This window comes from Podarcis cretensis (genome assembly GCF_951804945.1).
Source record: "Podarcis cretensis genome assembly, chromosome: 8".
Taxonomy (NCBI): Eukaryota; Metazoa; Chordata; class Lepidosauria; order Squamata; family Lacertidae; genus Podarcis; species Podarcis cretensis.
This window is the reverse complement of record NC_137177.1, coordinates 62,143,411-62,164,996: the sequence shown is the minus strand read 5'-3', so window position 1 is coordinate 62,164,996 and position 21,586 is coordinate 62,143,411.

Genomic DNA, 21,586 nt, shown 5'->3' with positions numbered 1-21,586 from the left:
TATACCAGAACTATATGCATTGGTGGTTTATTGCAAGACAATTGGGCCATGCTGTTTGAGATGTCTACACCTCATCTGCAAACTATTATGGTTCCCTAATCAAGGAACTCTAAAATCTATACTTCTATGAAGAGGCATGGAGGGAATCTATTCACTCACAAAATGTCAAGGATATTTTTGGGGAACAGCCATAGTTCAGTGGTTAGAGCATTTTTTTGCCTAAAGCCCTGGAGATCAACTGCCAGCCAGTGACTGATTTGATTTATTGTAGTTCTATGGCATATTTCAGTCAAATGAATCCAACAGCGGCTTACAAACAATAAATAACAACAATGGCAGAACATAATAGAACATCACAAGTGCTGCATAAATCATATAAAACAATTAACAAATCATCTGTGAAACTATTACAATCTATAAGACACGGTTTACAGAGCAACTGCTAAAATAGAAGCTGAACATCACAATTAAAGCGAAAGTCATACAATTATCAAATCCATACAGGATTTATAATCAATAAAACAATATTAACAACATTAACAAAACAGCAAGCAAAAGATAAACTAAGCACTGTTAAGTTCATACGCACACTCTCTCCACTCTTCTGAAGGTCCCTTGGACTGGAGAAACCAACCACCCCATGATGACAGAAAATGTCTCTCATCCCTCACAGTTCTTCCTCTGGAAACAGCTCCCTTATGAAGGCTCCTAGGGCTGGAGGGTGTGGCAAAGCAGTTGGAAAAAGTCATTGCCAACACAGTTTCTCTTCACCTCGAGACAATACTGATCTAGATGGACTACTGGTCTGACTTATCATGAGCTTCCTAAGTTCCGTTAGGCAAACTTGGTACATGATTTGGGAGGGCAGAAGAGTATCTTCAGGGGCTGGCTGTGGCCCGTGGGCCAGTGGTTGTCTACCCACTGCATGAAGGAAGCTTCGGAAGGGAAATTCAGTCTAAATTGCTTTCATAAACAGGCAGCTAGGATGAAAAAGTAACACTGACCCATTGGTTCTTCTAACAAGCATGAGTCCCAGCACCTCTTATCACCAAGCACTTCTTCCTTAGTTCTGCCCTCTCCTCCAAGCATTCAGTTTCTGGAGCAAACAATATATATTTTTTAATTACTGGTTTCTAAAAGGGAGTTTTTCTGAGGCTGCTAATCCCTTTTTAATGAGACCAAATGAAGCGGGTTAAGCCGTAAGGAGGGAGGGCCACCAGTATAAGCATGCTAGTGTGCCTTGGGTCTAATTTAATTGTGCAAATGGAGCCAATTGATTTTCACATTTAATTAATTATGAATTATTGGAGGCAGCCCAGATTGTCAGCTGTTGGGAGAAGCCAAAGAGGAGGCCCAGGAAAGGCAGGGATTTTAAGCTGTGAGCAACCTCCTCCATCCATGGGAGGTGGCATTTGAGTCTTTTTGAGGTTGAGGTTGTATATCTTTGAATGTCAAGACCCTTCATAGGATGTCAAAACTGTTCTCCCCAACAGGTCCTGGGCTTGGGCTTGAACTCCCCCTTCTGCTTCCTAGATCTATGCCCAGTGATGCTCCTTGCCTTTTTTCCACAAGATCAGAATTTCATTTACAGCTGCCTTATCCAACCTGATGAAATGGCTTTTGTTGTGTGAAGAGCAGGCCAAAATAGCCCTCTCCAGAGGGTGAAAATGACCCTTTCTCTAACCACTCCAACTCCTATCAGACCCAGCCAGCATGGCAAATAGGCAGAGTTGATGGGAGTTGTAGTCCAAAACATCCAGAGGGCACCAAGGGTCATTCTTGCCCTCTCAAGATGGCTATTTTGGCCTGCTTTTTCCTCCCACAGAAGTAATTTCTCAGAATAGCACTCTTATGTCTCTTTTTGACAAGAACAATGTGTTCTGGATCAAATATTAGTGTTTCAAGTGGGAGGCAATGTTCACACCACCAACAGAAGTAGCTGTATTTAGCCCTTTATTGGGGGATACAGCCCTTTACTGGGGGATACAGAGGAACACACTGAGTCAGACCCATTGGTCCATCTAGTCCAGCATTGTCTACATTGACTAGCAGCGGCTCTCCAGGGTTTCAGGCAACAGCTGCTCCCAGTCCTACCTGGAGACATCATGGATTGAACCTGTGACCATGTGAAGACATGGTACTAGCTAGTCCAGGGGCAGGGAGCCCTTTTCAGTCAATGAGTCACATTCCCTCATTATTTACCAGGGGCCACATACTGGTGGTGGATGGAACCAGAAGCAACATTCCAGCCAGCCAAAAGTGCTGGAGCAGAGCTGGTGAGAGGCCTGGCCTCTCAGAGTCTTGAGGGCCAGATAGAAAGGCTTGGGGGGGCATATTTAGGCCTAAGACAGGCTTCCTCAACCTTGGCCCTTCAGATGTTTTGAGACTACAATTCCCATCATCCCTGATCACTAGTCCTGTTAGCTAGGGATCATGGGAGTTGTAGGCCAAAAACATCAGGAGGGCCGAGGTTGAGAAAGCCTGGCCTAAGATTTCCAACCCCGGGCTAAACAGAGGAGGAAAAAGAGAACATAAGAAAATCCTTGCTGGATGAGGTTGTCTCATTCACCATTCTGTTCTCACAGTAGACAACTAGATGTGTATGGGAAGTCCAAAAGCAGAATATAGCATAGCCACCTTGTAGCTTTGAGAAACTGGTATTCAGAAGCATTACTGCCTCCGACCATGGAGCAAGGGTATCATGGCTAGTAGCCATTGATGGCCTTCTCCTCCATTTGCCAAGTTCTCTTATTAAACTATCAAAGTTGGTGGCCATCACTGCCTCCTGTGAGAGTGGGTCCCATCATTTAACTATGCGCTACATGAAGAACGACTTACTTTTATCTGTCCCTAATCTTCTAACATTCATCTTCACTGGATGTCCTTAAGTTCTAGTGCAGATGGGGGGGGAGGAGGAGAAAGAGGTGTATAGACATTAAGTAAAAGTCGGTATCATTTTTCAGGATTAGGGTGGGTCCTAAGAGAAGTCAGAAACTACCATTCTAGGGTTTTCTTTGTCCACAAAAGAGAGATCTAGTTGCAACCACCCTTCATGGCATAAGTGAAACAAATAAATGGGTTGCCGCTTGGCAAATTTAGGAAGCAGGAAGCCATTTCTTACCCACTAAGATCAATGCAGATAGAAAAACCACCGTTTTGTTTCCGAAGGGTATCTGAATGGGAAGCAAAAATCCCCATCACATTAATTCAAACTAGTCTGAACTTTCAAAACTTGTTCTATTTGGAATAGTTGTCTTCCAGCTAAGAATAGAAAATAAGCCACTTGGCATTTTCTGTAATAGAGGCTGTCGTATGCATAGGCAGATGATTCTGGAAGGCTTTCGGGATTATGGTAAATATGTGTTGGGAAGAGAAAAAGTCATTTTAAAAAATAATAAATCTGAGAAATGAGTCAGACTTTGGGGATTGCTTCCCCAGAGCGCTCAGGAGGTCTCCCTGTAGTTAAAAGATGCCACTGTGACTTTTTTTTCTTTTACTAGGGTAACCCTCCCCGCTCTCAGATATTATGTAAAGCATGCTTATCAGTGACACTTAGGCTTTTTGAAAGGTTCAGCCTCTGACCAGGGGAGTAAGCTCTCATGTTAACAGTTAGAAATCTGGAAATCAGCCCACAAGCTTCCTGTAATCTTCTGGGCCGCTTGATCTGATCTGCTGGGGTTAATTTGGCAAGATTACTTGTCTCAAGCTAGCTCTGTTCCCCACCCCCCAATACCTCTTCACTGCGAATGGGAGCTTCCCTTATCATCTATTGAGAAGCTTTATTACAAGGTGACTATTGGGGATTCTGAGACTTGAACCCAGAAGGTCAGAGGACATAACTTAGCCTAGTGAGCTCCTGTAGAGGGGGTCGGCTTCAGCCTCAGAACCCTCTTTAGGGCATAGGACTGTGTAACAATACAACCCTGGAAAATCATCTGTAGGCAGCCCTGTATTTTTTTTTTAATGTTTAAGGCTTTATTATTATGTTTTGAAATAAGTTGGAAGCCACCCAGAGTGGCTGGGGAAACCCAGTCAGATGAGTTGTTGTTGTTTAAAGTTAAACGTACCCCTGACCATTAGGTCCAATCATGGGGCCAACTCTGGGAGTTGCGGTGCTCATCTCGCTTTATTGGCCAAGGAAGCCAGCGTACAGCTTCCGGGTCATGTGGCCAGCATGACTAAGCCGCTTCTGGTGAACCAGAGGAGCACACGGAAATGCCGTTTACCTTCCTGCCGGAGCAGTACCTATTTATCTACTTGCACTTTGACGTGCTTTCGAACTGCTAGGTGGGCAGGAGCTGGGACTGAGCAACAGGAGCTCACCCCGTTGTGGGGATTCAAACCGTCGACCTTCTGATCGGCAAGCCCTAGTCTCTATTTTCATCAAAGAAATGTTGGAGGGTATGCATTGAAAGCACACCCTCAAAGGATCCCAAGAACTGTAGTTTGCTAAGGGTGCTGGGAATTGGAGGTCTGTGAAGAATAAACTACAGTTCGCAGGATTCTTGGGTGTGTGTGTGGGTGTGTGCTTGAAATGTGTGGTGTTTAGGAAAGCAGAGAGTCAAGGGTTTTGCCATGATTAGAGGAAGGTGCTTTTGACTGGGCTGCCTTTAGCTTTGTGCAACATTTCTCATTGGTCCAAATTAGGTTGTTAGAATTCTGAGATGTTTTATCCATTTTGAAAAGGTTTCTAGTTCTCATAGTTAAGTTGGAGGCAAATATAATATGCTGAAGGATCAGAAACAGGGGGTAAGCAATGACAAGAAGTCTCAAATCAATTATGTCTGTCAAAGGGACGTTGCCAAGACTCTGAGAGCATCGTTGTTTACTGTTTTGCATTTGCATTACCTGGCAACTGAGAGCAGAATCAATTTGCTACCCTAAAGGAAGGCCTGGGTTCCTTGCGGTCTAATTCTTTTCTTGAAAGCAGAGAACTCAGAAACCTCTGGGGTCTACTTCATATGACCTGCACAGCAGCCCACTCAACCTCTAGGCATGCAAACGAACTCTCGGAGCTAAATGGAAACTCTGCCAAGCCAATATGAAGTGAAGCTTATGAGACCACTCATCCTTCCCTTTCTATTCCCTCTCAAATAAGTTATCGGGAGATTTCTTCCTTCCTTTTTTTAAAAAAAGGAACCTTGAGTGGAAGTTTCTTCATGATTTGGGGGTTAAGTGGCACAAAGTTTCTGTGCCAGTAGTCTCCAAAGAGCCTCCTGAACTTGTTTCCTGGAACTCACATGTCAGTTAAGATTTGTAAGATTAATAGAAATCTCCAAACTGACATCAAAGACTGCTCTGCAATGAGTTCTTTCGCTTAGTCACAAAGGCAATCAGAGCGAGTACAATTGCTAACAGAAAAGTGTGTGTGCATGCATTAGAGAATGTGGGAGCAGAGGCGGATTTAGGGCAGCACGACCCATTCTATCACGCTGGGCACCAAGCCTAGGAGGCGCTGCAGGGTGTCACAATTAGGCTGTGGCGAACTGAGCAGAAAGGAAGGTGAGAGGCAGTGGGGGCGGGTGCCACTGAAATTTGAAAGACCAAAGACTGCCCCTGGTGGGAGCAAGGGATATAAAATGTGTGTTACTAATTGTGGAGGGGAAAAAAGATTCCCTCTTCCAAATACAGTAGATGAGCAAGAGAAATTACCGTATTTTTCGCTCTATAACATGCACCAGACCATAACACGCACATAGTTTTTAGAGGAGGAAAACAAGAAAAAAAATATTCTAAACGAAACAGTGGATGTATGATTTTTGTGGCTCATGCTGTGGCCACAGACATGTGATCTGATGGTGAGTTTGTGGTAGCCCAATGCAAAAATCCTGAGGATCCATGTGGATCCATGCTTTGTAACCACATTTTTGCACCACTGCGGCCCCAGGCAACAGTGGGTGCGTGATTTTTTTGGGTGCAAGCTGTAGCCATGGACATGCTATGTGATCTGATAGTGAATTTGGGGTGACCCAGTGCAAAACTCCTGAGGATCCATGTGGATCCGTGCTTTGTAACCACGTTTTAAGTGGGGAGGGAAGGAAAAGCACTCAATGGACAAGGAGCACCCGTGGGGTGTGTGGAGAAAGGATGCTGCTAATAATGCAGAAGAGGGGTATAAGAGGAGAAGGCTCCTCTCCTCTCCCACTTTGCTCCTTTAAAGAAAGCAGGCTCTGCTTCTCTCCCACCACCCCGGCTTAGCGAGCTGAAAAACTTTGCTGCTATTTAGCGAGCTGAGTGGGGAGGAGAGAGGGACAGAGAGCCTGCTTGCTTTAAAGGAGCCAACTGGACAGGAGCCACTTACACTTGTGTGTAAGCGGCTCCTCTCCTCTCTTGCTTTGCTCTTTTAAACCAAGCAGGCTTTCTGTCCCTCTCTCCTCCCCACTCAGCGGCTCTTCTCCCGCTTTGCTGTTTCAAAGCGAGCCACGGAGGAGGGAAGGAAGGGGAACCATGGATCCTCTGCTCACGACTGCAGCAGATCCACCCGCCATCCGTAGGCATTCGCTTCATAACACGCACAGACATTTCCCCTTACTTTCTAGGAGGAAAAAAGTGAGTGTTATGGAGCAAAAAATACGGTATATCTATATCTGATCATAAGAGGAGCTTGCTGGATCAAGCTCCTGTTCTCACAGTGGCCAACCAGGTACCTGTGGGAAACTCGTAAACAGAGCCCTCTCCCTTCCCATGGTTTCTGGCAAGTCTGCTTACATTTTTAGGTGGGTGCCATTGTGGCCAGGCCTCGGGATCTGCGGTGATCTGGCGGGGGGCTGACATGGCGCCCTCCTTGGCGGGGCTTGGCAACACTGTCCACGCTGGGCAGAGCCCTTCCCAGGAGGGCGGACCCTGCTGACCAATCAGCACCAGCAGCGATATGTGTCTGCGGTAAATTTGAACCATGGTGCAGCCAGGAGACCGCCCTCTCTTGCCCTTTGCCGGATTTCCCACGCACCTGACCTCTTTTTTCATCTTTGCTACAATATGGCCTTTCTATGGACTAATGTTGGCCGCCATATTTATGGGACTGGGGGAGGAATTTTTCCACTTGGCAAACTGGCTCCAGCCATTTGGTTTTTACCTACCATGTAGCAATCGTCCCAACTTTGTGAGGTTAGGCATTGGGTGAGCCTTTGTTTGGATGGAGGGGAGGGGAGGTTGTAGCCTCTGCCTGCCAGTCCTCATTAAAGGTATCCTGTTAAAGGGATCTGCAGGTGTGGATTCTGTCCGAGGCCCGGATGTGGGCTAGGGCCACACCACTATCCCAACAGGGACCCCTCCGGGTGCCCCTGTTTGATGTAACTCATAGGGCTCCCCCTATTGATGGTTTACCCTTAGTTGGACTCCCTGCAAATGGGATATAGTCTGGCTTCACCCAATGCCTAAGCCAATCCGCTCACATCTGTATCCAATAAAGTTGTGGCCTGTTTGAACCCATGAACCAAAATCCGCTTGTTTGTGTGTTTATTTATTCACTAGGGAACTGCAAGTCATGAGGCCTTGGCACGCAGCTGGTGTTGAGAACCAATGCTGATGTACAGCCATCACGGCTAGTAGCCATCTCCTCCCTGAATTTGTCCAATCCTCTTTTGGAGTCGTCTAGGCTGGTGGCCATCACTGCCCCATGTGGGCCTGGGTGAAATGAGGAAAAGGTCTCCAAGGAAAGACCAGAGCTCAATAGCAGAGCACATGCGTAGAATGCAGAAGGCCCTAGCTTTGATCCTCAGCACCTCCAGTTAAAAGATTCAGGTGGCAGGTAATAGAATCATAGAATGGTAGAGCTGGAAAGGACATTGAGGGTCCTCTAGCCCAACCCCCCGCAATGCAGGAAACTATTTGCTCAAGGCGGGGCTCGAACCCACAACCCTGAGATGAAAAATCTCATGCGATGAGACTCTGGGAAGCTGATGCCGGTCAGTGTAGACACTACCGATCTTGAGAGACAATTAGCTTGACTTCCCACAGGGCAAATTTCTGTGCTGACACGTACACAATTTGACTCAAGGAGGACAAAGGTTGCCCTGGGCATCTTGTGCTACTGTACATTGGAATACTGGAGCAGGGGATTGAGAAGAAGGAGACCCTGGCGAATTTTTGATCTTTTAGCCCCTCCCCCTCAAAAAGAAAGCCATGAAAATAAATCAGGAAGATTCAGCATAATGTACAGTATACCTCCAACCTCTGAACCTGTCCTCATTTGGCTTCTTGTGCTCAGGGATGCATACTTCGGTATAAAGTGTACATTCCTGGGGGGGGGGGGAGAGTTGGACATCCTTCACTGCGTTGTCTTGAAAAACTTAACACAAGCGAGTAATTCAGTCAGGCCCAATTGCTACTCACCCTGCCTGGTACCTGATATCTTTTCAAATTCAGATTCTGGAGGATATCACATAGATCTTATATTCATATAATTTGTATACCACTTGATTATTTTCTTTTTTTAAAAAAATACTCACCTCAAAATAAAATAAAAAGCATTACAGTGGTACCTCGGGTTACAGACGCTTCAGGTTACAGACTCCACTAACCCAGAAATAGTACCTCAGGTTAAGAACTTTGCTTCAGGATGAGAACAGAAATCATGAAGCGGTGGCACGACGGCAGCAGGAGGCCCCGTTAGCTAAAGTGGTACCTCAGGTTAAGAACAGTTTCAGGTTAAGAACGGACCTCCAGAACAAATTAAGTTCTTAACCCGAGGTACCACTGTATAGTAAAGCTGCCTGCTTGATGTCAGTAGGCATCAAGGAGTTCCAGAATGTTGGATTGTTTACAAATGCAGAATGTGTATTATGTGCCAGTTCTGTAGATCAAAGCGGTTGAGTGGGTGGACATGGCATTAAGGCTGGTGAGCTGGTCGCAAGTTGTGCAGGGCTTTATATGCTAATAATAGCACCTTGAACTTGATCTGGAAGCAGACCAGCAACCAGTGTAGGTCTCTGAGTACCCTCTAAGCTAGTCTGCTGCCTTCAGGTGTCTTGCCACCAGTGTTGAAATAGGATTCAACTCCAGTCCAAGTGGCTTCTATACATGGAAGTGTATGTTTGTGTGCCATCTGTCCTTTGCCTCTGGCAGCAAAATGTCACAGGTTTAGCTCTAACTAAAGGCATGGATGTCAAAGCTGCATCTGAGGGCAAAATATCTGGGCTATCTGAATGGACTTGTGGATCTGTGGTGCTCTGGATACTGTTATTTAAAAAATCTGCTTGTATCATTTCCCACAGTTGGATGGGCTAAAATGCATTTTAGGCTCTCCCATTTTCTTCCAAAAATAGATGTATCACTTAATCATGTTGGTAAATTTTCTTCCTGGAGCAGATGCCAGGACACAAGGGGAATGAACTAATGAAACATTATGGTCAGGGAAGAGGTTATTAGACTGTCTATTGCTCACCAAAGTCCCATTTACGTGATTGAATATTGCCAGTGGTCATCTCCGGTCATGCTGCCAAAGTTTGCAATTTCATGGCTCAGAATGTAAATTTGTCCAGCACATGAGCATTCCAGACTGAACTTCAGTTTTCTGAGATGTTTTTCTCTAGTTCGGGATACAAAATGAAATTCTGTTTCATTAGCATATGTTCCAAAGTTTGTCCATTGATCAGTTCCTGGCCAACCTGGTGCCCATGGGTGTTGCTATGCCTACCAGCACTTCCTATGGCACCTATGAATGATGTACATAAATACCCCTTCAGAAAACCACAATGCATGAGATGGGAAGGTATGCACACTGTCAGGGGCTCAGGAGCAGAAGCACAGGGAAGAGGGGAGATGGAGAGCGAAGGGGAAGAATCTGAGGGCAGCGTAGGAGAAGATGACAGTGGCCCGAGGGATTCCATGAGCCTCTCCAGCGAATCAGAAGATTCACAGAAGGGGGCACCGGTGGCCAGGGCAAGGGGGGTCCCAAGGGGGACACTCCAGAAGCAAGGGGCCAGCGGGGACTCCCAGAGCAGCAGTTGGAGATCAGGACCAGCTTCCCCACCTGAGCATAGTGGGGGGAAGAGTCCCAGGTATCGGGGGGTAGCGTCTCCCCCAGCAGGGAGAGAAAGAGGAGTCAGGGCTGACCACGCCTCCATCGGAGAGTCAGGCAACGGAGGGGAGGTCAGGTCCAGCTAGCATCCCGGAAGAGGGAAGCAGTGACAGAAGCAGTGTAACGGTCAGGAGGAAGGTCACTGGGTTGGCGCGAGAGCCAAGTTCAAAAGTACAGGCGCGCAGGGCAGCAGAGAACGAGGATTGGGAACCGGGTCCTAAAGCCCGCCGGAGACAGGGGGAGGAGTCAGGGGACTCAGCGTCAGAAGAGTCCAGAAAGGGGAATGCCACAGCGGACAGGAGGACCCAGAGGAGAAGAGAGCAGAGGAAGAGGTGGAGCAGGGCTAGAATCTTAAACTGGTGTCAGGGGGGAGGAGATTCAGACGGAACTTCGGCGGTCTAGGGTTTAAGACGTAGAGCTGCGCGCTACGGCTTTGGAATGGAAACTGAACTTCAATAAAGACTTTTGTATATAACGACGACCTGGCGTTGGTCCTCTGTGAGCTGGGACCTTGGGCAGCTCTGACACACACATTGTTTTGTATTCCTTTTTTAAAGATGTGGTAGCCATTTTGTGCTGTTTTTGACCCCCCTAGGCCAGCCATTTTGTATCATGCCACACTCAACAGCAGCCATTTTGTGAAAGGTGCTCATGGTACTTTGTTAAAATCCCAGATGCACCCACTGGTCTATAATGGTTGGCAGGCGGCCAAAATTTCAGAAATATTCCTTAGCTTTTTGTTTAATTTATTGCTTTTCTTTCTATAAGTCCTGGACACTGTGTGCAGCTCAGACAGAAGTGAAAGTCTGGTTTCCAAGGCTCTTTTTTCTCCCTCCCTGCTCTTAGACTGGAACTTCCACAGCAGCAGTGGCAGAACTTGGGGTCTCAAATTTCAGCAGTTTCATCTGCTGAACAACAAAATTTGGTGCCCCCACCTCTCGCCTTCCATTCCGCATCATAGTTGTGGCACCCCCTGCAGCGTCCCCAAGGCATGTCCCTAAATCTGCCTATGACAGCAGCGGCCAAAAGGTACATGAGATGGGTGACTGGGAAAGGTGATGGGCAGGTGGTGGAGGACAAAGTTCATAGGTGTGTTGGAAAGGGAGTTTTGGAGACTCGCTTGAGTGTTGGGAGAATAACTGAGAACCACCGTGCCACAGATCAGGGGTGTACAGTGCCTGATGCAATTCAGGTTGAGATAATCTGGCAGTGACCAGCATGTTACCCTCTAGATGTTGTTGGATTCCAACCCCCATCAGCCCCAGCCAGAATAGCCAATGGTCAGAGACTGGCCACCCCTGAAGAAGGCAATCTTTTTTCAGTTTTGGAAATATGGACCATCATATTCCACCAGGCAATTCAAGCAGAACCAGGGTAGGAGAGGTGATGGACAGCCATCACTAGCGACAGTCAAAGGCTATGTCTGTTGAACATACTGTTTTCAAGGACAATATGTTATCTATGATAAAGAAAAAATAATAATACCAGAGAAGTCTGTTGCCAGAAAACTTAAATTGTTTGACTTGTATAACCAAGGAGATTTGAAGCACCAAAAAACACAGCAGCACCTCTCTCTTTTTCATTTTTGCTAAAGACGACTGCATAACTTGAGAATGAAGAGCACATGCATTATGGGCAATGGTGCTTGATTGCACTGCATCCAAACCTTTGAAAAGCTATCATCTGTACGCAGCTTAAGTGAAGGGAGAATGGCTACATTCCTGGGATTTGCTAAGCTTTGGACAACATCACTGCAATGAACATTGGTAAGGAAGCTGAACTATGAAAAAGGCAATTACTTAAGAAGAAGGGGGAAAGTGTTAAAAGGGAAATTTAAAAGCCTTCACAACCAAGTGCTTAATGAAAAAGTTCATGCTTCAGTGCCCAAATGTCTAGAAGCATTAAAAGGAAATTAAAGGTTAAGGCACACTGATAAAAAAAAGATTCCTACATTCTTGTGACAATGAGAGATCAGCTTTTTAAATCTTCTAGGAACAGACACAATGAAGCTTTGAGAAGTTGGTTTCAATGTGACAACAGGAGATAGTAAGGGGCAGAGGAATCCAGTGAAATAAATGGAAGGCAAAACACTTGGTAAACTGCAGCTGTCTCATATGGGAATCGAACCTGCAACTTTGGCATTAGAATCATGCTCTACCCAGTTGAGCTATTCTAACATTCAATCTTGGCTTGATTGGACTCTTTTGCATTTGCCATGTTGCCCTCATTGGCAAATACATTGGTGAAGTCTTAAATCTTTTCTAACTGGAGACCTAGCGCCTGAGGACATCCCCTTGAGCATGACAATTGTATGTGTGCCTTGCATAAGGGAGAGCCAAAAATGGAGGTTGTCTCTGGAACCCTGGGAATTGCTGAGCGCTTGACCTCTTCCAAATAAATAAATAAATAAATAAATAAATAAATAAATAAATTATAATGCACCTTCTATGAGCAGCTGAAAGTAGTTGAATAGCCACTGGCAATAGCTAGCCTCTGGAGCACTGTCAGTGACCAGACATGGCTTAAAAGAACACCAAGTCTTTCTCCAGCACAACCAATATTTTGGTCTCCACTTGTTCATTCCAAAATAATAAAGATCAGATAAAAAAGGGGGTTGATAAAGACTACCCTTAAGTTAGTTGGAAACCTGGATGATCATTAGTGCAGGGGGAAACTGAGATGATGTGTTGTTTTTTTAAAAAAAAATAAGAATAGAATATCTGTTTTATTTATTGATATGCTACCTAATGTTAGGGTGGCATGCAGAAATATAAAACCATATGAAACATTAAAAGCAGCACAGAAGAATTGTTAAAACGAAAGACTACACAAGAAATGTTTAAACACCTCCATTGACTGGTTGACATAAGAAGAATGAGACACATGGAAGTAAAAAAAATGAGGATGCCTGCCTGGGTGCATAGGCTGGGTTTCACTTACCCAAGGCTCACTTAGAAAGAACAGAGGATTTCCCCCCTGCTGCTGGCTGGGGGCCACATAATCTGCTAGTTTACATGCCCTGGGGTGGGGTGACTCCCTCATACACAAGCATCAGTTCCCCCTACTCTAACGTGGTTGCTTGGCTAATCTGGCAGATCCTCCAATTTGTCATATTTCCATAAATGTAACCATTCATTCATTTATTTCATAAAAATGTATACGCCACTTGATTGTAAAAGAAAAAAATAAATAAATCCTCAAAGCAATAAAGTTATGAATTGGGAAAAAATCAACAATAATTTGTAGACTTTCCAAAACATTCAAATAACACTAGACCAAAAACCAAATTAAAACTCACACCAACTTCTGTGGAGGCTTGTCTAAACAATGATATTTTAGGAGGTGCTGAAAAGAGCACAGTGAAGGTGCCTGCCTTCCCTAGGCAGGGAGTTCCAAAGTAGAGGTCCTGCCATGCTAATATATTGAGTTCTTACCTATGCAGAACTGGTGTTATGAGGCACCAGTCATACCGCCACTTCCCCCAATTGAAGCTTATATGGGGTAAGGTGTCTTGGGTCTTCTTTCTGGTTGTGGGGGATGATATCCTCTAGTCTGACATCCGTACAAACTAGTCCGGTGTTTCCTCCCTTTTTTTGCAGTGGCTCTTTCCAAGGTCAGGCACATTTTTTATACATATATTTAAAAGCACGGGAGTGCTGTGTGAGATCAAATTATGGACGGTGTATATTTGTGAAGGCGATTAGCTGGAACAAATAAAACTGTATCGAGCTGAACAATAATAATGGATACCCAAATGTGCCTTCGGTATCGGCCTGCTTGAAATGCTGTCAATGATAAATTCTCCGAGAATGGTAATGTTGCTTTATTTCTGCCTCAATAAACGGCTTCTCGTTCAGGTAGGGAGGTTGTACTACCTTGCTGCTCAATGTATTTTTTGTGCTGAAATTCCTTCCCTCATACAAGGATGTCAATAGAGATCCCACCAGGGGATGCTTATGACTCATAGTGTGTGTGTGTGTGTGTGTGTGTGAGAGAGAGAGAGAGAGAGAGAGAGAGTCTGTCTCCTACAGCTATGCATTTCCAGACTTCTATTTATGACAAGCTGTTATAATTCTAAAACACATGGGATTGCAAGAAATATTTTTAAGATTCACATGCCAACCTACACAACAGAAGCGGCTAACTTTTGATTTGCCAAAGCTTTCCGTATCTCTTGTCAGTATTTTTCCAGAGAACATCCTGGAGGTACAAATGCTCCTGTTTGGAACTCACAGCAAAGGAGACCCAGCTGGAAGCAGGCGCACACATACACAAACACTGAAGGAAATATTAGTTGATAGGTTAAGTGCACTTACTCGTGAGTAAGGTGCTTTGATTTCAAGTCTGCTTCCAAGTGTGATGGTCCTTGGTCAATCTTATGCTGCAGGTTTCAGCAGTTCCGTTAACAATTAATATGTTCAGATGGGTCCAAGGGATGCTCTGAAGGCACTGAGACCACCATCTTTCTGAAGTTACAGAGGTCGATTTGGTTAGTGCCTGGATGGGAGACTAACCAGGAATGTTATCTACAGTACCTGAGGTTCCATCATGGGAGAGGGGAGAAAGGATAGAAATGTATGGCAATAAATTGAACAATGAGTGGAACCTGACTGCAGATACAATATTAGGCAAAGTTGACAGCTTCAACTTCTTTTGCCTTCTGTATATGGAGATAAATCCACTTCCATTGCTTATGATGCATGGTTGGATTAAGTCATCAGTTCAAACATGCTTGCAGTAACACAGAAGATCTTTACGATGGAACTTTTGCCTCTCCCAGCCTCGGCACTTCAGATTTTTTTTTTTTACTATGGTGCCCATCATCCCTGACCATTGGCCATGCTGATGGGAATTATAGTTCAGAACATCTGGAGGGCACCAAGTTGTCTAACATTTTCAGCCTCAATGTCTGGAGCCTGGTCTAGTTCTTGAGCCAGCAGCAGGGTAGTTTTGTACTTGTTCAGAAGATTCTCCTCCTATAAAGCCAGGACCATAACAGTTCAGAAACAGGTCATAAAAGCAATGGCTTCCCCCCTGTTATTTTACCCCCCCAAACACCTGACATTTAGAGTTATGTTTCCTCTGAGGTTGAAGGTTGCACTGAGCCACCACCGCTAATAGCTGCTGATAGGCTTATTGCCCATAAATGTGTCTAGTCCTTTTAAAAGAGCCATCTAAATTAGCGGGCATCACCACATCTTGCGGTAATGCATTCACAAAGTTAATTGTGCATTGTCATGGAGACAAACATGTCTGTGTTTCTTTAATGAGGCACAGGATTTCCAGAAGCAACTTCCGAAAGTGGATTCCTAATGAGAGACACTTCCTGAGGTGAAGTGCAAGCTTCACAATCTGTCCAGGAGGATGCCCTGGGGGAAATGGTTGGTGTAGAGATGCCTGAACTTCTAGGGCAGTGGTGGGAAACCTCTGGCCCACAGAACTAATTAGATCTCTCTGTTTGGCTCATTTTGGACAAGCCCAGTGCTACCTGATCTGCACCTTATGTCATAAACAGTGCAGGGAGATGGTGGTGATCAGAAATAGGAGTTAGGCAGCATGGCTTTTGGAAACTCACCATCAGGCCTATTTTAGCCTTCAGGGACCAGTGGGGAGTGCCCAGAAACAGCCAATTAGTACTGAGGGGTGTAGCCTTGAATGACACAATTCATTTATTAGCTCTAAAACACAGGAGCTGAGCTTGTGGACCCAGTAGCAGGACTTTAACCTAAGCTTGAGGAGGAATGGTGGCCTCTAACCCACAGCAAGAAGGGACCTGTGGATGCTTTACCAAAGCATTTTTTATTTTATTTTTTTAAAAGATATTTCAGATGTGGAGAATGTGAAGAGCTAATTTTGCAAAGTTCTCTTTGAACTATTTCTGAAATGGAGATATTACTTGATTCAGTGTGTCCCTGAAGTGTAGGAGTCACATCTGGATTTTTCAAAGATTATTAATAGCACAATGGTGTTATATAAAATGTGAATTTTTTTTTAAAAAAAGCTTCTTTAAAAAGAAATCTGTAACTGTTGCATGTTAGTTCTTCAAGAGGCAAGCCGTCTAATACATGTAGCCACTTGCCTGGTTTTGACAAGGACGTAACGGAAAACACAAAAGAGAAGGATGAAGATGGAGGCTTCTAAGCCAGGGATGGCGAATCTAGTCCAGCATCTTCTTCTCAGTGGCCACCCAGATGCCTGTGGGGAAACCCACAAGCAGGACTCTACCCCACCTGTGGTTTCCAGCAACTGGTATTCAGAAGCATTACTGTCCCTAACTATGGAGGTAGAGCATAGCCATCATGGCTAGTAGCTATTATTAACCCTGTCCTCCTTGAATCTGCCTAATCCTGTTTTCACACCATCTAGGATGGTGGTCATCACTGCATCCTGTGGGAGCCAGTTCTATTGTTCAACTATGCACTTCATGTTATATGTGGGTGAACACAGGGGTTGTTTTTTCAGCTGGAACACATCAGAACTCAGTTCTCAGGTGGGCGCCATTGCCGTTCCAAGAAAACAAGGGAGGGGTTCATGGTGAATTCCAGCACCTCTTTTTTTCCCTAGAAAATTAGAACATGGGAGAAGGTAGAGATGCTGGGAAGCTACACTTCCTGGTACCTCTGCTAGCCCTCCCCTCCACCACCCATGAGTTTGAAGGAGTTTACTGAAGCAGAAAAGCTTCAGGATTTAGAGCCCTGATCGTACAAGGCCAGTAGGCCACCTCCTATAGCATCCTGTTCTCACAGTGGCCACTCAGATACCTATGATGGGAAGCATGCAAGCAGGATTCAAGCATAAGAGCACTCTTCCCTCCTGTGGCTTCTAAAAACTGGTTTTCAGAAGCATTACTGCAGAGCATCTCCATGGGGCCTAGCCCATTTGGTCCACACCCATATATTTTTGGAAGGGGGATGTACCCCCCAATGTTCAAAAGGAGTGGGGGAGGCCAAGCGTGGAGCCGAGTGTAGCGTGGCTTCAGTGATTGGCTCCTCCTCCTCCTGCCATGGAGGGGAAGGAGTGGAGAAGCAGCCTCTGGCCAATGGCGGTGGACAGGAGGAGAACAAGGAGTAGCCCCTGGCCTCTGGAAGCTGTGCTGCCACCACACCGCCCCAGCTCCTCCAATGGCCTGATGTCATGCACTGTGCAATGTCAGCTCCCCCTTTTCCATTGGAAGCTGGGCACTTCTGCCATCAAGGATAGTAGCCTCTGTAAGCCTTCTCCTCCACGAATTTGTCTAATCTTCTTTTCAAGCCGTCCAAGCTGGTATTCCTTGAGGTTCAACAGGAGCAAAGTTTTATTTTAGAGTGTTCAAAGGAGGCATTAGTCTATCTTTCTTGATTTCCTATTGCTGTTTATTTGATTACCCTTTAATATAAAATGCATATGGCAGGATTTGGGCTTTATTATAAAATAATTCCTTTCTTTGCAAATGAGGCTTTCTTCTTATCCTTACCTTTTGAGGGGACTGAATTCATATAGATGGAGTAGATAATATAAGTGGGGGAGGAGGGAGGGAGGTATATGGGAATAGCAGTATGAGCAAGGTGGGTGGGCGTCAAATATAAGATTCTACTAAAATTGGATTTCCACCAGGAAAGCAACATTATTTATGATATGATAGGAGGAGGAAGCAGGTAGAAAGAAGTTTTTCTCCCTCTGCTAACATTGGAACACATGGATCTCCAGCAAAACTGACGGTTGGCAGGTTCAAGATAGATAAAAGAACTGAGTTATTCATGCAGCACATTGTTAAACTGTGGAACTCACTCCCACAGGATGCACTGATGGCCACCAACTTGGATGGCTTTAAAAGGGGATCAGACAAACTCATGGAGGGCTGCAGGCATCCTGCCTCTGAATGCCAGTTGCTGTAAGCCACAGGAGGGAAAAGTTCTGTGGTGCTCAGGTCCTGATTGCTGGTTTCCTAGAGCAGGGGTCAGCAACCTTTTCAGCCGTGGGCCGGTCCACTGTCCCTCAGACCATGTGGTGGGCCAGACTATATTTTGAGGGGGGAAATGAACGAATTCCTATGCCCCACAAATAACCCAGAGATGCATTTTAAATAAAAGGACACATTCTACTCATGTAAAAACACACTGATTCCTGGACAGTCTTAGGTTGCCTATCCCTATCCTAGTGTAGGACCTGTTCCATATCTGCTATTGGGTCCCTGGAGCACAGATTCACACAAAGTGGCAAACGACCATGCAGGGTTTGTTTGAAATGCATATGCATAGCAAAGGTGCAGCGCAATAAGCTCACAATCTGCACACCCCAATCAGGGTGCGCCCACATTTTTACAGACTATACAAAAAAAACAGAGAGTGAGATTTTACATTCTTATCCAATCAGGCTCTAACATTCCATGTTTCTCCTTTTGAAGGTTAACACTTCTTAATTTACTCATTCTTTGTTTGTCTGCTTGCTACGGCCTTGCCCGTCTTGTAACAGTTGCTTTGTTTGTCTGCCTGCTATGGCCTTGCACGTCTTGTAAGAGTTGCTTTGATAACAGCATGCTGGAATTTCTATTTCTGAGGCCCTTCACTAGACCAATTGGCCACTGTGAGATCATGATGCTGAACTAGATGGGCCATTTCGTCTCACCCAGCAGGGGTCTTTTTATGTCTAATTTGTGGGTTTTTTTTTCTTTACATATGCTCTGCTGGTACAATAATTATTTACTGGATGGGCTGCATAACCCGTGTCCAAAGGTTATGTGGAAATTCCTAGTGACCTTTTGACTTTCTGAATTCATTTCAGGGGGTGGGCCATCTGAAGCTACAGTGCAGGGGTCAGCAAACTTTTTTAGCAGGGGGCCAGTCCACTGTCCCTCAGACCTTGTGGTGGGGGCCGGATTATATTTTTGGGGAAAAAATGAACAAATTCCTATGCCCCACAAATAACCCAGATATGCATTTTAAATAAAAGCACACGCTGATCATCTGTGGGCCAGATTTAGAAGGCAATTGGGCCGGATCCGGCCCCTGGGCCTTAGTTTGCCTATCCATGTTATAGTGGAATATAACATAATTTTCCCGGTCAATTCCATATTATTTGCTTCCAGAAAAAAAAACCATTTGCAGATGACATGGAAATGAGCGCTAAACTTGCGCCATATTCCACTATAGCTCCAGAAGTGGCATTTGCATCACGAGAAAGCTCAGATATAACGTGGAAATTAACAGTTAGGGAAATGTCATGAAAATGGAAGAAACCGTGAATACGAATGTAGCCTAGATTGAATCTCCCCCCGCCCTCCCACCCCTACTGAGTACTTAGGTGTCTTTTCTCACAACTCTTCACAAAAACAAAGTTATGTTTCTTCTTCTGAGACAAAGTCAGCTAAGGTAATATCTTTATTGGATTGACTTCAGGCAAACATGCAAAAACAAAGCTATCTTTTCAAGTTTCTTGTAGGTTTGCCTTGGAATGATAACACTTTTTTTTTTTTTAATGGCAGGTTGTGAGGGTAAGTCAGCACATCAAAAGTCCTGAGCTAAAACTGAACTTCTCCAGCATGGGGAAGGCAGTTTGATGAGTGTTCCAAGGTAACGTATTTTGGAGCGGCGCTTCATATTGCTTCCATGCATCCTAGGGCACATATTCTTGTGAAGTTAGGATTTTCTCCATCTCTTGTTCAGCCCTGGCTTCAGAGAGCTCTTGTTAGATCTTTCAGATATTTCAAAGGGCTCAGCCTCAGTTTCCTTTGCAGCTTAAAATAAAGATGTGCACATCTATGGTTCCTTTCAACTTTTGCTTTTTAAAAGGCATAAAATCCCCCCTCCCTTTCCTTTAAACCTAAAAGTTTTCTTTAAAATGCAGAAATGTATTTCAGATCCTCATCCTAGCAAAAATGGGTGGGTGGCAGAGAACGTTGCCCCTGACCTAGAAAGGTTCAGGTGGGTGAGGGGTGGCATTCTGTCTGGCCCCCAATAAAGGCGGGGCAAGTAGGCTTGCATGCAACTGCACTCATGATCTATTAATATTGGTCCTAAGAACAGGAGAAGAGTCTGATGGATCAGGCCAATGGCACATCTAGTCCAACCAGATGCCTCAATGGGATGCCTGCAAGCAGGATTTTGTGGTTTCCAGAAAATGGTATTCAGAAGTATTACAGTAGAGGTAGCGCCTAGCCATCATGGCTAGTAGCCACCGTTAGCCTTCTCCTCCATGAATTTGTCCAATCCCTTTTGAAAGCCATCCAGATTGGTGGCCATTACTGACTCCTGTGGGAGTGAGTTCCATAATTTAACCATGTGCTGCATGAAGAAGGATTTCCTTTTATCTGTCCCGAATCTTCCAGGGTATGGCTTCATTGGATGTCCATGAGATCTAAGGCTTGGAGAGAAAGAGAGATTTTTTTTTTCCTCTATCCACTTTCCCCATGCCTTGCATAACTTTATAGATTTCTGTGTCTCCTCTTAATAGCCTAAACTAAACTAAACCAAACCAAACTAAAAACTAAAAAGTCCCAGTGTGTGTTTGTACTTTTACACCTGCCCCTCTGCTCTATACATCTCACACCTACCTTTGCTCTCTGAATCTTGCTAATCTATAAGCCCTTTTGCCCTGCCTGTTAAGACCATCCCAGAGCACAATAAGGGTTAAGGCAGAGAAGCTTAAAGGATCAATCCTTCAGTGTCTTGCAAAAGCTTTTACCTTTCTCAATCAATCAGCTAGATTGCTAGGACAGGGTGAATACGGAAGGTGGCTGATAAGAAAACAGTTTGGGGAAGTGGTTGGTGGGTTCATACCAAGCTAACTGACCAGAACATTGGATTAAAGGACAAAGTGATAAACGAGAGTGCTGGGGAGGAAGGATTGATTGATGTCGATCCCTTGCATCTCATTCTTATGCTCCAATGTATAATAAAAAGTGATGTTATTAGACGGGAATGTGTGTATATACCTCCAGTCCTTTGTGGACCTCCTCCTTATTTCCTAAAGCTATAATGGCAGATGAAGTTGTAATTGTCTAGATTGAATCCATCTGCTCCTATTCATGATTTCCAACCCACTAGGCTGTGACCAATCAATGGCTAATTGACTATGTCCTTTCAGATTTAACTTACATTAATGATTTTTAAGAGTATGAATGAGTGTGTGCACGTTGTGTTTATAGAATAACTTCCTTTGATGATACTAGGCAGTTGCTTACTTGGCAGGCTATACGTTATAGGTCTTCAGCTGGTGGGTCTGAAGCCACCAATGGATCCTGCCCTGACACTAGGAAGACTACGTCCATGACACCACTCCTGTTATTGGTATGGGTTTCTTTTTAAGAATGAGAAAGGCAAAGAGAATATTATTATGTATTTCATGGGGTTTTATTACATTATATTTTTATGGTCCGTATAGTCAAAGCCATGGTTTTCCCAGTAGTGATGTACAGAAGTGAGAGCTGGACCATACAGAAGGCTGATCACCGAAGAATTGATGCTTTTGAATTAGGGTGTTGGAGGAGACTCTTGAGAGTCCCATGGACTGCAAGAAGATCAAACCTATCCATTCTTAAGGAAATCAGCCCTGAGTGCTCACTGGAAGGACAGATCGTGAAGTTGAGGC